Source organism: Dasypus novemcinctus, unplaced genomic scaffold, assembly GCF_030445035.2.
Source record: "Dasypus novemcinctus isolate mDasNov1 unplaced genomic scaffold, mDasNov1.1.hap2 scaffold_271, whole genome shotgun sequence".
In the NCBI taxonomy this organism is placed as follows: domain Eukaryota; kingdom Metazoa; phylum Chordata; class Mammalia; order Cingulata; family Dasypodidae; genus Dasypus; species Dasypus novemcinctus.
In genome coordinates, this window is record NW_026688236.1 from 133,413 (window position 1) to 145,108 (window position 11,696).

General features: G+C 61.3%; 1 non-coding gene across 1 annotated transcript; it reads right to left on the reverse strand.

The window, feature by feature from the left end:
• Window positions 1-3,776: 3,776 nt before the first annotated feature.
• TRNAG-ACC (transfer RNA glycine (anticodon ACC)) lies at window positions 3,777-3,853 on the reverse strand. The gene has a single exon. It is a non-coding gene; the product is annotated as a tRNA-Gly (tRNA).
• Between the last annotated feature and the right edge of the window lie 7,843 nt (window positions 3,854-11,696).

An 11,696-nucleotide genomic window follows, 5' to 3' on the forward strand; every position in this document is an offset into this window, starting at 1 on the left:
AACGACCCTCTCTGTGCTTCTCCCGAGGCCAGGGTCCCGGGGAATCCCGCCAGCCCCCCCGATGATGGCTCGAGCGGCCTCTCCCCCTCCTCACGGCCCCCACGTCCCCCGGGATTTACCACCCAGCGCTTAGCCCCGGGAACGCGTGAGCACGGCCGGCGGCGCGATGGGCGGCGCAGGGGCAGCTGAGGGGGGCCTGGAGGACCGAGGGAGGGATCCGTTTCTGGGACCGAGAGGCCGCCAAGGGGGGCTCGGGGCAGGGGGGGCGGCTGGCGTCCGCGGGGCCTGGAGGTGTCAGGGAACAAGGCGGCGTTTGTGGAAGGGCGAGGGGGGGCGGGGGCCGCTCCCCCCGGCCTCAAGCCCCCGGGGCCCCCGACGCGCCGGCTGGAAACGTCTCGAAGCCGCTTTACGGGAATTCCTGTGGCCGAGTGGCTCCGGCCGCCCCCCACCCCTCCCCGTCCGTCTGTCCCTCCAGGCCCCGTGGCCTCTCTCCAGGCCGCCCCCCAAAAGCCCGCCTCCCCCGCTGGCGAAACCCTGCCCTCCTTCCCTGGAATTTTCCTCGCCGGCCCTGCCAAGACCCGGGACACGGGAAAGGCCGAGGATTCCAGGCCGAGCCGGGCCGCGGCGTGGAAAGTCCGCGTCACGCCTGCAGGTGGGGGGACGTGGGCACTGCCAGCCCGGCCCTCCGCGCCCACCCCCAGGAGACCAGAGGCTCGGGGCCGACGCCTGCGGCCGACGCCCCTTCGATCGTTCAGTCATTCGACAAACGGCGGCGCGCCCCTTCCCACCCCGCCGGGTCCGTCTCCCCGCTGGGCGCTGGGGACACGGCGGGGACGCGAGGGGCCGTCCCTGCCCCTGGAGGGCGCGTGGCCGGGTGTCGAAAACGGGGGAGGGCAGCAGCTCGTCAGGGGGGGGGGGCCCGCGGAGAGTCGGCGAAAGGGCCGGCTCGCGGCCGCGGCGGTGCCACGCGAGGTAGGTGCTCAAGCGTGTGCCCGAGTCTCTTCATTCTTTTTTAAAAGCTGGCTTTTATTTGGGGGGGGGGGGCAGTTTGAAAGCCGCCCAGAAAGTCCATGCCGTGTCCCCCTACATTATCGGTGTCCCACGTCCCGTGGCACGTGGACAAACCCACAGCGTTGGCCTTGATTTCTGGGAGGGGCGGCCCTTTGGGTGGAGCCGTTCCAGCCGGAAAACTTTCCGCGCCCTACACGCCCCCCGTGCCCCTCCGATGCCCTCACCTCCCTGGCCACCACCGACCCTCCCACTGGGGCTGTTTTTCCTTTTCCAGAATGTTCCGAAGCTGGGGTCAGGCAGCGAGAGGCCTTTGGCCGGTCACTCGGGCTCGGCAACACGCCCCGAGCCGGCCCCGTACGTTCGGCCTGCCTCGGTGGCGCCCGTCCCCCCTCCACGAGGCGCTCACGCGTGCGCCGGGGAGCCCCTCGCGGCCCAAGCCTCGGTTGTCCCATCTGCTCTCTGGCTTTTCACTGCGTTTGTTAAACAGCAGCTCCAGGCAGCTCGGGTCCCACGCGTGGACATTCACGCGGTGAGAGCGGGCGATCGGTGGCCTCCCGGCTGCGCCCCGCAGCCCCCGGCCCCGGCCACCCGCCTCCACGGCCTGGCGCGTTCCCGGAATTTCACAGGAACGGCGGCGGGGAGCAGGCGGCCCCGCGCCCGCCGCGCCTTTCCGTTCCATAACGTTTCTTTTCCAACCACTTCATTTTTTCACCTAATTTAATTTTACTTTATTTCGCGGAGATGTTTTCCAGCCACCCCGGCCACCGTGCGTCACTGCTCCGCTCCTCTGGCCGTCGCGCGTCGCCAGAGACTCCGGGGCCCCTTCCGAGCGGGGGGTGTCTGGGAGGGGACCCCGCGGCGGGCCCCGGGCCCCCCGTTTCCTGCCAGTTGGGGGTCCCCTGGAGAGAAGGGGTCAGCAAGCTTGCCCGGCTGCAGGGCAGACAGTCACCCTCCTCCGCCGCCTGTGCCAGGAGGGCCCGCGCCTTTGTCGCGCCACGGTGGCCGGGGCGCGACAGTCACAAGGAGGGGAAGCAGCAGCGACGTTGTGTGGCAACTGGGGGGGGCCAGGTGCCAATAAAGTTTTATTTACAAAGTGAGGGAAAGCAGCACAGACACAATATAATGAATGGATGTGGCCACGTGCCAGTGAAACTTTATTTACGAAAAGAAAGCAGGGACTGGTATGACAAATGGCTGTGGCCGTGTGCCAGTAAAACTTTATTTACAAAATGAACGAAAGCAGCAGGGACTCAATATAATGAATGGATGTGGCCGTGTGCCAATAAAGCTTTATTTACAAAAAGAAAGCAGGCACATTGGATAACAAATGGGTGTGGCTGTGTGCCAGTAAAACTTTATTTACCAAAGGAGTGGAAGCAGCAGGTACATTATATAGCAAATGAGTGTGGCTGTGTGCCAATAAAACTTTATTTACAAAATGAATGAAAGCAGCAGGGACCCAATATAATGAGTGGATGTGGCCGTGTGCCAATAAAGTTTTATCTACAAAAAGAAAGCAGGGACATTGTATAACAAATATTATACATTTGTGTGCCAGTAAAACTTTATTTACCAAAGGAGTGGAAGCAGCGGGGACATTATATAGTGAATGGATGTGGCCATGCACCAATAAAACTTTATTTACCAAAGGAGTGGAAGCAGCAGGGACATTATGTAGTGAATGAGTGTGGCCGTGTGCCAATAAAACTTCATTTACAAAATGAATGAAAGCAGCAGGGACTCAATATAATGAATGGATGTGGCCATGTGCCAATAAAGCTTTATTTACAAAAAGAAAGCAGGCACATTGGATAACAAATGGATGTGGCTGTGTGCCAGTAAAACTTTATTTACAAAATGAATGAAAGCAGCAGGGACTTTACATGATGAGTGGGTGGGGCGTGTGCCAGTAAAACTCTATTTAGAAAGAGTGAAGCCAGCAGGGACATTATATATCGAATGGGGGGTGGCCTTCTGTCAATAAAGTTTTATTTACAAAATCAATGAAAGCAACAGGGTCATAATATAATGAATGGGTATGGCTGGGTGCCAATAAAACTTTATTTACCAACGGAGTGAAAGCAGCAGGCACATTATATAATGAATGGATGTGGCCATATGCCAATAAAACTTTATTTACCAAAGGCATGAAAGCAGCAGGGACATTGTGTAACAAGTGGTTGTGGCCGTGTGCCAATAAAACTTTATTTACGGAACAGATGAGAGCGGCAGGGACTTTAGAGACACGTGGGTGGGGCGCGGGCCAGCAACTCGGGGGCTGGCAGGAAGCCCCCCGCCGCCTCCTTTCTGGAGGGGCCCCCGGGGCGAGCGTTGAGTTGGGGTCCCCCAGCGGGTCCCTGAGAAAAGCAACCCGACCCCGGGGGCGGCTGATGTCCAGGCGAGCAGGCTGGCGGGCACAGAGAGGTCGAGCCACCCGCAAGCTGACACACAGCGAGCCCGTTCGGCTGCGCTCGAGCTCATGTGCGCTTTTCACGTACTGCTCACAGTTGGGGAATGAGCTCCCCCCCCCCACTTTTAATCTAAAGATTTATTGATTTGTTCACCCCCCTCGTTGTTTGCACTCGCTGTCTGCTCTCTGTGTCCATTCGTTGTCTGCTCGTCTTCTTTTTAGGAAGCACTGGGAACGGAACCTGGGCTCTCCTGTGTGGGAGGCAGGAACCCAACTGTTTGAGCCACATCTGCTCCCTGCTCGTTGTGTCTGATCATTGTGTCTGCTTATTTGTCAGCTCATTGTGTCTGCTTTTAGGAGGCACTGGGAACCGAACCCAGGACCTCCCATGTGGTAGACGGACGCCCTGACCACTGGGCCACGTCCGCTTCCCCAATTTTAGAACCTCTTTGCCGTCCAAGGACCCCTGAGCGGTCACGACCCCCTCCTCCCTCTCCCCCCAGAAAAACCTGGAGAAAGGCGGGCTCGCGGGGGACGCCGAGGGCCAAGGTGATGAAGAGCGCGTGGCGCCGGCTCAGGGTGGGCGCAGAGGGCAGAGACACCCGCGCGTCGTGGACGCCTGGCCCTGGAGAAGGGCGCCACGTCTATCGGAGAAACGACGGCCTCTTCCACAGGTGGGCGGGACCCCGGGAATCCGCCCCCCGAGGAAGTGCCCCTGCCTTACCCCGTACGCAAAAGCCAGGGTCGATGGGACACAGCTGTGGCTCAAGCAGTTGGGCTCCTGCCTGCCATATAGGAGGTCCAGGGTTCGATGCCCAGGGCCTCCTTGCTGAGGGCGAGCTGGCCCACGCGGCGTGCCGGCCCACACGGGAATGCCGCCCCACACGGGAGTGCTGGCTGACGCGGAGAGCTGGCGCAGCAAGACGACGCAACAAAGAGACACAGAGGAGAGACAGTAAGAGAGGTAGCAGAACAAGGAGCTGAGGTGGCACAAGAGAGCGATTGCCTCTCTCCCACTCCAGAAGGTCCCAGGATCGGTTCCCAGAGCCGCCTAATGAGAAGACAAACAGACACAGAAGGACACACAGCGAGTGGACACAGAGAGAAGACGACGGGGAGAACGGGGAGGAGAAATAAATAAAATAAATCTTAAAAAACAACAAGCTCCAGCGCTGAAGACCTGAAAGCAAGAGCTGAGGCCACCAGGTTCTCAGGGGACCACACCGGAGTCGGCCTGCACGGCGTCGCGCCCGGCGGTGGCCTCTCACGTGACGCCCAGAGCGCAGGCTGCCCGGGACGAGAAGGGACGGACGAGCCTTCACGGCGGATCCGCCTCTGGCCCCGTCTATCGGGGCGGGGAGCCGCGGGGGGCTCCTGGGCTTCTGGAAGGAGCCGCACCCGGGGTGGCCGGGCACGAGGTTTGGGGACAGGGGGGCCACCGCGCGGCCAGCCCGGCGGCCCGTCGAGGCGGCCAGCGTGGGTCACGGGCCGTGGCTCCGAATTCGATCGGGATCTCGGCCGCGGTTTCTCTGAGCTGGGCTGATGCTGGGATTTGGGGTTTGGGTTTTGGGGTGCGGGGGGGGGGAGTTCTCGGGGGCAGCTAGGGAGGGAGTGAAGGAAGGACGAGGAAGGGTAGAAGAGGCTGGGGTCCTGGGGGACCGCTGGCATGCTTGTGGCACCAGCGTGCGTCCAGCTTTGAGCCCCATCACGCACGGCCTGCGGCCTCCCTGGGGGGCATGGGGGAAATGGGGGGGCATAGGACCCCCTGCTGGGGCAGTTTGGCCGAGGGCAACTCGCCAGGGGCTGGCTACTTGCCCCGGGGGGGGGCAGATGTGCCAAGCACATACAGATATAAAAGATTATAGGGGGCAGATGTGGCTCAGGCAGTTGGGTGCCTGCCTCCCACAGGGAGGCCCCAGGTTCAGTTCCCAGAGCCTCCTTAAGAAGATGAGCGAGACAGCGAGCTGACAGGACAGGCTGGTGTGGTGAGCCGACGCAACGAGGAGACACAACGAGAGACCCAACAAGCAGGGAGCAGATGTGGCTCAAGCCGTCGAGGGCCTGCCTCCCACTTGGGAGGTCCCGGATTCAGTTCCCAGAGCCTCCTGAAGAAGATGAGCGAGACAGCGAGCTGACACGACAGGCAGGTGCGGCCAGCCGACGCAACAAGGAGACACAACGCGAGACGCAACAAGCAGGGAGTGGATGCGGCTCAAGCCGTCGAGGGCCTGCCTCCCACTTGGGAGGTCCCAGTGCCCCCTGAAAATAAGGCGAGCAGACACAGAGAGCGGACAGCGAGCGCCGACATGGGCAGGGGGGACAAATAAAATACATCTTTAGACGTATACACGGTAGTCGAACTCGCGCACTGAGACCCATTCAGCCTGGGATTTGCTGGTCGCTGAGTCCGTGAATCAGAGAGCGTAACCCCTTAAGCTGTGAACGGCAGAAGCAAAGGGCCGGGGGCTGGAATCTCGGCCTCCAAAGCCCGTGGGCAGGGCCGGGGCTCAGCCGGCCCCTCGGTCCCTCCTGACCTTGGCCAAGGACGGGCCCAGGCCGGCCGCTGGCCCCGACGCCGGCGGGTCCCGAGCCCCTACGCAGCGTGACAACCAGACCTGAGCTGGGACACCGTCCGCTACCAGCGCCGGGTGATGTCGTTTCCAACCCTTCACGCTCTCTGTGGGTCTGTATCAGCTACCGATGGCTGCGTAACAAACAGCACCCCCCGAAAACAAAACAAATAGTGCCAAACGTCGGCGCTTCGGGCAACCGGAAGTGTCTGTGATTTCACCGTCTCTGTGCGTCAGGAAGTCGGCAGTGGCTTGGCCGCGCAGACGCGGTTTGGGGGCCGCTCGGGAGATTGGAGTGAGGATTCGGGGAAGGGCAGAAGCTGTCCTGTCTCCAGGCCACGCTTTTCTATTTTAAAGGTTTATTTGATTGATTCGCGTCTCCCCACCCCCTCGTTGTGTGCCCGTGCTGTGTCTGCTTGCTGTGTGCTCGTCCTCCCTGTAGGAGGCACCAGGAACCGAACCCGGGACCTCCTGAGTGGGAGGCGACCAATCGCCTGAGCCACCTCCTCCCGCTGCTTGTTGTGTTTCTCGTGTTTCCTCGCTGCATCTCTGTTTGTCATCTCGCTGCATCGTCTTGTTGCATCAGCTCGTTGCTCCAGCCCGTCTTCTTTAGGAGGCACCGGGAACCAAACCCGGACCCCCCCCGTGTGGTAGGCGGGAGCTCAATTGCCTGAGCCACCTCCGCTTCCCCAGGCCACACTCTCACTTCCTCCACGTTCTGTGTGTTAGAAGCAATTTGCTGGGAAGCGGCTGTGGCTCAAGCAGCTGAGCGCTCGCCTACCACATGGGAGGTCCCGGGTTCAGTTCCCGGTGCCTCCTAAAGAAGATGAGCGGGACAGCGAGCTGATGTGACGGGCTGGCGCGGCGAGCTGCTGTCACAAGGTGACACAACGAGGAGATGCAACAAGGAAACACAATGAGAGACACAACAAAGCAGGGAGCAGAGGTGGCTCAGGGGACTGGTCGCCTCCCTTCCACATGGAAGGTCCCGGGTTCGGTTTCTGTTGCCTCCTAAAAAGAAGATGGGCAGACGCAGAGAGCAGACAGCCAGCGCAGACAACAAGGGGTCGGGGAAAGAAAGAAAGAAAACAAATATATTTTTTAAAAAAGAAGCGAGTTGCTGAGGGAGTGGACCTAGCTCAGCAGTTGAGCGCCTGCTTCCAGGTGCGAGGTCCTGGGTTCAATCCCCGGTGCCTCCTAAAAAAGAAGAGAATAAAATTAAACTACAAACAAATAAAATGAAATACAAATTTAAAACTGATTAAAAAGCCCCACTCCCCAGGAAGAGCGGGGAAGAGCTTGCAGTCGCGGGTTGAACCTCCACGGGCCGAACGTTTTTGCCATTTTTATAAAAATCCAGATGAAATCTGCGTCGCCACAGCCAGGGTGCTGGTTTCTGCTTCCGGAACGTTCGCCACACGGCGCGCCCATCCCCCCTCCCTCGCTCCGGTACGTTCCGCGCACCCTCCAAAGCCGCCCCCCGGCCGCGAGCAGTTTTGCCCCCAGCCCTGGCACCCCTGCTTCGTCGCCCCGTCTCCCCGGCGCCTCAGCCCCGGGGGTGTCCGGCTGCTCCCGGCTTCCCTCCCTCGCCGCCACGTTTCCGAGGCCTCCCCGCATCCGGCGCTGTCGTTCCGCTTTAGGACGGAATGTTGTTCCAGCCTGTGCGCGGAGCGCGCCGTTCAGCCGCCGGTGGGCGCCAGTTCTCCCGGGCGTCCGCTGGGCACGCGATCGCCTCGTGTCTGCGCCGGGAAGCCACGGAGGGACTTGCCGCCGCGTCCCCGGTGCCCAGCCCTGGCCGCTCCCCTCTGTTCCTCATTTGTCCTCGTGGCGGTCACCCCGGCCGGCCCGAAGGGGAGCGACCCGGTGGCTTCGCTCGGCTCTTCCCTGGTGGCCGCGGAGCTGACCGTCTCCTCCGGCGCTGACCGGGCGTTCGTCGAGCTGCGCAGTCTCGGTTTTTAAAGTAAAATTCGACTAGGTCACTTTTTTACATTTATTTCAGGAGGTACCGGGGATCGAACCCGGGACCTCGCGCGTGGGAGGCGGGCGCTCAACCACTGGGTCACACCCGCTCCCCCAGGAGAGCTGGCGTTTTCCTCTTTGCTTTTAGGAGGTCCCGGGGATCGAACCCGGGCCCTCGTGTGTGGGAGGCAGGCGCTCAACCACGGAGCCACACCCGCTGCCCGATAAGAGCGGGTGTTTTGGTTAGTTTTTTCGTTTTGAGGAGGTACCGGGGACCTCACGCGGGGGAGGCAGGTGCTCAACCACGGGGGCGCGTTCCACCGGGGCGGCCCGCGGGCCTCTCACCGTCTCCCTGTAAACGGGGTCTCCCCGGAGAGAGGGGCCCGGCGGGCCTCGTCGTCGCGCGCTCCCGGATGGGCGCGGGGGGCGCGCAGGGGGACGCCGGGGAGGGGCCGGGAGCCGGGCGGGGGGCCCGCGCGGGCCCGGGAGGAGGTCGAGGCGCCGCGGGGGGTGTGGGGGGCAGCAGGGCGGGCAGGGGTCTCCCGCCACCAGGGGAGCCCCAAAGGCTCCGGAGGCTTCCGGGCGTGGCTGGGTGGGCAGTGCTCGCAGCAGAGCTGATGCCCCCCCCAAATGTGCAGAGCCGCTCGTGGAGGGCCCCCCGCGCCCCCCGGCCCAGAGAGGGCGAGGGACCGGCCCAAGGTCACAGAGCCCTGGGTGTGGGTGGCCAGGGATCCAAGCCGCTCTGCGGCCCCGATCGGGGAGGAGGGCCGCGGGCAGGGGGCTGCCGGGGGCCGTGGGTGCGCCCCTGCCCCCCCGCGCCGCCCCGCCCGGAGCGGCCCCTCCTCACCTCCCGCTTCAGATGGGGAAACCGAGGCAGCCCCGACTCGCAGACAGGGAAACCGAGGCCATGCTGCTTCCCAGATGGGGAAACTGAGGCAGCCCCATTTCAGACAGGGAAACTGAGGCCATGCTGCTTCCCAGATGGGGAAACTGAGGCAGCCCCGACTCAGAGAAACCGAGGCAGCTCTGACTTGCAGACGGGAAACCAAGGCCATGCCGCTTCAGACGGGGAAACCGAGGCCATGCTGCTTCCCAGATGGGGAAACCGAGGCCACCCCCATTTCACAGACGGGGAAACAGGCCTCTCCGATTCACAGACGGGGAAACTGAGGCCTTCCCCGATTCATAGACGGGGAGACTGAGGCAGCCCCAACTCACAGATGGGGAAACTGAGGCCACCCTGATTCACTGACAGGGAAACTGAGGCCTCCCATTTTACGGATGGGGAGATTGAGGCCTCCCCTTTACAGACGGGGAAACTGAGGCCTCCCCCGATACACTGACAGGGAAACTGAGGCCTCCCGTTTTACAGATGGGGAGACTGAGGCCCCCATTTCACAGACTGGGAAACAGGTCCTGTCGTTTCACAGACAGGGAAACTGAGGCCACCCTGATTTCACAGACGGGGAGACTAGACCACCCCCATTTCACAGACGGGGAAACAGCCCTCCCACAATTCACAGATGGGGAGACTGAGGCCACCCCGGTTCACAGACGGGGAGACCGAAACTACTTCCACTTCACAGACGGGAAGACTGAGGCCACCCCGGTTCACAGATGGGGAGACTGAGGCCACCCCGGTTCACAGATGGGGAAACTGAGGCAGCCCGATTCACAGATGGGGAAACCGAGGCCACCCCGATACACTGACAGGGAAACTGAGGTCTCCCTTTTACAGATGGGGAGACTGAGGCCCCCATTTCAGACTGGGAAACAGGTCCTGTCGTTTCACAGACAGGGAAACTGAGGCCACCCTGATTTTACAGACAGGGAAACAGAGGCAGCCCTGGTTCACAGACGGGGAAACTGAGGCCACCCCGGTTCACAGATGGGGAGACTGAGGCAGCCACGACTCACAGATGGGGAAACCGAGGCCACCCCGGTTCACAGATGGGGAGACTGAGGCAGCCACGACTCACAGATGGGGAAACCGAGGCCACCCCGGTTCACAGATGGGGAGACTGAGGCAGCCACGACTCACAGATGGGGAAACCGAGGCCACCCCGATACACTGACAGGGAAACTGAGGCCTCCCGTTTTACAGATGGGGAGACTGAGGCCCCCATTTCACAGACTGGGAAACAGGTCCTGTCGTTTCACAGACAGGGAAACTGAGGCCACCCTGATTTCACAGACGGGGAGACTAGACCACCCCCATTTCACAGACGGGGAAACAGGCCTCTCCGATTCACAGACAGGGAAACTGAGGCCACCCTGATTTTACAGACAGGGAAACAGAGGCAGCCCTGGTTCACAGACGGGGAAACTGAGGCCTCCCCCGATTCATAGGCAGGGAGACTGAAACTACTTCCACTTCACAGACGGGGAGACTGAGGCTTTCCCCGATTGACAGATGGGGAGACTGAGGCAGCCCCAACTCACAGACGGGGAAACTGAGGCCATCCTGATTCACTGACAGGGAAACTGAGGCCTCTCCCATTTCACAGATGGGGAGACTGAGGCCTCCCCGATTCACAGATGGGGAAACTGAGGCCCCCCGATTCACTGACAGGGAAACTGAGGCCTCCCATTTTACGGATGGGGAGACTGAGGCCCCCATTTCACAGACTGGGAAACAGGTCCTGTCGTTTCACAGACAGGGAAACTGAGGCCACCCTGATTTCACAGACGGGGAGACTGAGGCCACCCCCATTTCACAGACGGGGAAACTGAGGCCCCCTGGTTCACAGATGGGGAGACTGAGGCCACCCCCATTTCACAGACGGGGAAACTGAGGCCATTCCGATTCACAGACAGGGAAACTGAGGCCTCCCTGATTTTACAGACGGGAAGACTGAGGCCTCCCCCGGTTCACAGACGGGGAAACTGAGGCAGCCCGATTCACAGATGGGGAAACCGAGGCCACCCCGATACACTGACAGGGAAACTGAGGCCTCCCGTTTTACAGATGGGGAGACTGAGGCCCCCATTTCACAGACTGGGAAACAGGTCCTGTCGTTTCACAGACAGGGAAACTGAGGCCACCCTGATTTCACAGACGGGGAGACTGAGGCCACCCCCATTTCACAGACGGGGAAACTGAGGCCCCCGGTTCACAGATGGGGAGACTGAGGCCACCCCCATTTCATAGACAGGGAAACTGAGGCCATCCCAATTCACAGACAGGGAAACTGAGGCCTCCCGTTTTACAGATGGGGAGACTGAGGCCCCCATTTCACAGACTGGGAAACAGGTCCTGTCGTTTCACAGACAGGGAAACTGAGGCCACCCTGATTTCACAGACGGGGAGACTGAGGCCACCCCCATTTCACAGACGGGGAGACTGAGGCCTCCCCCATTTCACAGACGGGGAGACTGAGGCCTCCCCCGGTTCACAGACGGGGAGACTGAGGCCACCCCCATTTCACAGACGGGGAAACTGAGGCCCCCTGGTTCACAGATAGGGAGACTGAGGCCACCCCCATTTCATAGACGGGGAGACTGAGGCCACCCCCATTTCACAGATGGGGAAACACAGGTAGCCCCGGTTCACAGACAGGGAGACTGAGGCCTCCCCCGGTTCACAGACGGGGAGACTGAGGTCACCCTGATTTTACAGGCGGGGAAACTGAGGCCTTCCCCGGTTCACAGACGGGGAGACTGAGGCCACCCCCATTTCACAGATGGGGAAACTGAGGCCTCCCCCGGTTCACAGACGGGGAAACTGAGGCCTCTGATTCACAGAC